The sequence below is a fragment of the Leptopilina heterotoma genome, unplaced genomic scaffold (genome assembly GCF_015476425.1).
Source record: "Leptopilina heterotoma isolate Lh14 unplaced genomic scaffold, ASM1547642v1 Lhet_6, whole genome shotgun sequence".
NCBI lineage: Eukaryota > Metazoa > Arthropoda > Insecta > Hymenoptera > Figitidae > Leptopilina > Leptopilina heterotoma.
Window position 1 is genome coordinate 488,428 of NW_025111137.1, and position 4,732 is coordinate 493,159.

The 4,732-nt window shown below is 31.0% G+C and overlaps 1 long non-coding RNA gene across 2 annotated transcripts; it reads left to right on the plus strand.

The window, feature by feature from the left end:
- The first annotated feature begins 2,475 nt into the window (after positions 1-2,475).
- On the plus strand, positions 2,476-4,237 carry LOC122509130. 2 transcript variants are annotated; one of them, XR_006302296.1, is made up of 3 exons: positions 2,476-2,731; positions 3,371-3,615; positions 3,745-4,237. It is a non-coding gene; the product is annotated as an uncharacterized LOC122509130 (long non-coding RNA). The 2 variants fall into 2 exon arrangements; XR_006302297.1 differs by having other exon boundaries at positions 2,476-2,710.
- The last annotated feature ends 495 nt before the right edge of the window (positions 4,238-4,732 follow it).

Here is a 4,732-nt window from a genome sequence, read left to right on the forward strand (position 1 = left end):
ATATAAAGTGGTTTAAAAAAACATTGGGAGAAAAAGTGGGATAAGTGACTTGGTAGCAAAAATGGTTTAAAACAATTAAAATATTTATCAATAAGTTTATTACACGAATGACTTGCAAAATATTAAAGTTTTTCTTTACTATTTTAAATATTTTTTGATCATTAATGCACGGGTAATGATTATAAATAATTTATCAATAAACTACAAAATCATTTTAGCTCGTATTTGCGCCCAAGTCACTCATCCCACTTTTGCTTCTAATTACCACTTTTACTATCAACCCCTCATTTCAAAGTATTACGTTTATTCCCTCACGCATGCTACAAAATTAGCACGAGCGACAGCAAAATGTGTCTCATTGAGCAAGCACGGTGTGACTCGCACGTCATGTGCCTAAAGTGCAACAAAATCAGAACGAGTGACTGCTAAATGCGTCTCATTATGCACGCACCGCGTGACTCGCATGTCCTGCGCTCGAAGTGCGACAAAGTGCGACGCATGATTGTTATCTGGGTTCAATTAAGTGTTCTGATTAATATTATGTAGAGGTGTGCAAAAAGCTCGAATAGCCTATCCGGACCGCAATTTTTTCGAGCCGAGCCGAGCCCGGCTTGATGTATCGGGTACCCAAAATTTTTGAGTACCCGAAACATTCGGGTACCCAAAATCACTCGGGTACTCGAATATTTCGGGTACTCAAATGAATTCGGGTACCCGAAATTTTCGAGTACTTGATTTAATTCGAGCTTTTAAATTAAAAAAATTTAAAAAACAAAAAAAAATTTAATTAAAAATTAATGTAGAAAATTTCGAGTACCCGAAATTATTCGAGCTTTTTATAAAGCTCGGCTCGGCCTGAGCTCGGCTCGAGCTCGAACTGAATAGGCTCGGCTCGAAAAATGAAAAGCTCGAAAATACCCAATCGAGCTTCGAGCTTTTTGCACCCCGAGTCGAAATTTAAGCCCTACTTTCACCCTGAATTTTCAGGGTCTGTTGAGTGTTAGGAGTAGTAAAGTAGGGTCTAATTCTAATACAATTAGACCCTACTTTGACTCTCAAAACAGGCGGAAATTTGCCAATCTTCCATTTGGAGAAGCAAAGGAGGGTCTACTTCTAAGAAACCTATACCGTACTTTTAAACCTCGTAGACCCTACTTTCATACTCCTAGACCCTACAATTAGAAAAAGAAAATTTTTAATTATTTTTTAATGCATTACTTGAAACACTGCAAATGCAAAAAGTACTCCAAATTCATAAATACTGATGTGTTTTTTTTCTTTTTCTAATTGTAGGGTCTAGGAGTATGAAAGTAGGGTCTACGAGGTATAAAAGTACGGTATAGGTTTCTTAGAAGTAGACCCTCCTTTGCTTCTCCAAATGGAAGATTGGCAAATTTCAGCCTATTTTGGGAGTCAAAGGAGGGTCTAGTTTTTAAAAATTGTATTGAAATCAGACCCTACTTTACGACTGCTAAACCTGAATAAGCCCTACATTTTCAGAGGCTAAGTAGGGTCTAAATTTCGACTCGGGACACCTCTAATATTATGGAATAACAGAGCTCGTAGGTTAAGTTACGAAGAAATTACAAAATAGTGGCATTTGGGGCAAGATGATCCCCCCTGATCACCATGTATTTCGTCTCACCTCAAAGTGAATTATCTAGTATTAATAAAAAATTCAATTTTTCTCGCTTCTTATATGTTTTTATTATGAAAACTAACTTATCTAAGACAAAAAGTTGACATCTACATCTATTTTATTAATTTTCCTGCTGTATAGCCAATGCCTCGTAGTTATTAAATAGGAAAACGAATCGTGGTGAGTGGTCAAAAGTGTTTATGGCCTAAATAAAGCATATTTAATATTAATACACTGTTATTCCTTCAATTTGGACTCCTTTTCCAATAATTGGGGCAAGATAACCCTACGGATCATCTTGCTCATACCATGGGTATGACCTTTTGTAAGGTTTTAGAAAAATTAAATTTAATAGTAAAATATTAATTAGCTGCATATATTTCAAATCAAAATAGATAGATTAATTATCTAGTAGTGCGTACAAAAAAAACTCGAATATATTGATTTTCCTTTCAATAATAGGTTTTTTCCATTAGGGGGATCATCTCGTACACCTTTCTCCTATAATTTTTCCATATCCCTATTGAAAATTTCCACATGGGATTTTACATTTTACCCGTTTTTGCTTAATGCCCGGATAGAATTTTGGAAAGCAACAACATACCCCAAACATTTCTAAAATTCAAGAAGAAAAAATTTAATTCATAAATAGAAATTTGTTATTTATTTTCAAAGTCATTTCTAAAAAATTTCTATAATTCAAAAATAAGACAATTTTGATTCATAAATCCCAATTTGCTTTAACCCATTAACGCCCAACTCGTGAAAATTCTTTGGTCATTTTCAAGCTACGTAATTATACATAAAACGGTTGACAATTTATACCAGAGGTACAGTAGAACGTACGAATGCCTTCCCCCTGAAGTTGCTGCAGAAAAATGATAATTTATTGTCAAACTTGAGTTTCTATATCCCATGCCTAAAAAATTGACGTGTGTTTTGATGTCATCGTTGGTCATCGTTGTAAACATTAAACAGTTTAATGTTTACCATTACATTAAAGTTAAAAATACATTAAAATTTTTAAAAAATGGTAATGAATGGTGAAAAAAAGTTAGTGATTAAAGTGAGGTGACAAATATTTTTATATTGGTAAGTAAAAAAAATGTTTTGTAATAAGAAAACAAATCTAAAAAGTGGTTATGTTAAAAAAAAAAGAATTTTACATAAAGCTTCTTTTAATTCATTGATTCAATAAATAATTTAAATATGGAAACAAATTAAATAATTAGTTATTAAAAAAATATAAATATAAACTAGGAAATTTTTTTTTCAATTCATAACCTTTAAAAATAATAGAATGAAAATTTTTATTAAATAAATTTTTATAACTTTTTCTGCATTGAATATTTTTATCTTTTTTTAAAAATAAGAATCAATTTCTCGTGTTTTACACTAATCAATAATGTTTCTCTTTTTCATTGAGAAATTTTTTTGATATACGGAAAATTAAATTAAATCTGTTTTGATAAAAAAATAAAAATTACTATTAGAATGAAATTAAATTAATAATTAAATTGCTCTATTAGAAATTGCTATTTTTAAATTAGCTTTCACTATTTTTGAAAAAAATTTCTTTAATAAAAATTCGAAAATTTTTCCTCAAAAGTAGTAAAATTTAATCTGTAAATAATAATTTTTTAATAATAAATTGTAGAACGCTGGAATTTGTTTTTATTCTATTAAAATATTCTTTTCTTATTTTTATTTAAATAACAAAAAAAATTTCAGCATCAGTATAAAAGTTTCATGAAGCGGCCGAATTAATTGATCATAGGAAAATTGTATAAAGAAAACAATGTAGGGACAATTTTCATCATTGCATCAACAATTTTCCAAAAATGAAGCACTACCTATTCGTGGCACGCGAGGTTGTCAAATGCGAAAAATGCGTTGTCCTTGGTTTTCAATCCTGGGCGAAGCACGTACCCTAGAACAATTGGAACGAAATGATGGCGAATTGTCTCTTCTGCAAAGTAAGCTTTTCATAATTTTTTCTTAAGTGTTTAAATTTTTAATTTCTCTCATCGGATCTTACCTTCATCCTGTCAGATTTTCAAATTTCATAAGCATTTCTTCTTATTGATTGCATTTTTTTAAAACAGAGGAGAATGCCATCATTGATGGGAGAAACATTTCCCCGCACCAAAACGGAACCGAATGTGTTATATAACTGGTGATTTGCACCAGACTCAGAGTGTAGCTGAAATTGAGTTGATCTGGCGGTGGTTCGAGCACTTCATTGAAGAACGGAATTTCAGAGAAGAATCGAAATGGAATTGGAATTTAAATTAACATGCCGCAAAAGTGAAAAGAACAATAAATTCGCCATTAGTGACTCTGACGTAGGACTCTCAAGACGAGTCACTTTTGAAATTTGCAAGATTTTTTAATAAAAAATAAATTTTTGGGACCAAGAAAATGATTTTTAAATGTCATTTTTATCAATTTTTCGCATATAAATCTAAGTGCCCCTGGAGACGAAAGTTCAAATGAGTTCTTTGGCTTGCTGATTATTTGCCTGCTCGATTTTATCTCTCAAGACGAATCACTTTTGATATTTGCAAGAGTTTTTAATGAAAAATAAATTTGTGGGACCAAAAAAATGATTTTTATTTGTCTTTTTTTTCAATTTTTCACTTAAAATGTAAGTTTCCCAGGAGACGTAATTTAAAATAAGTTCTTTGGCTTGCTGATTATTTGCCTGCTCGATTTCATCTTTCAAGACGAATCACTTTTGACATTTGCAAGATTTTTTAATAAAAAATAAATTTTTGGGACCAAAAAAATTATTTTTATTTGTTTTTTTTTTTTCAATTTTTCGCTATAAATGTAAGTGTTCCAGGAGACGTTAGTTGAAGTAAGTTCTTTAGCTTGCTAATTATTTGCTTGCTCGATATCATCTTTCAAGTCGAGTCACTTTTGAGATTTGCAAGAGTTTTTAATAAATAATAAATTTTTGAGACCAAAAAAATGATTTTTATTTGTCTTTTTTTCAATTTTTCACTTAAAATGTAAGTTTCCCAGGAGACGTAATTTAAAATGAGTTCTTTGGCTTGCTGATTATTTGGCTGCTCGATTTAATCTCTCAAG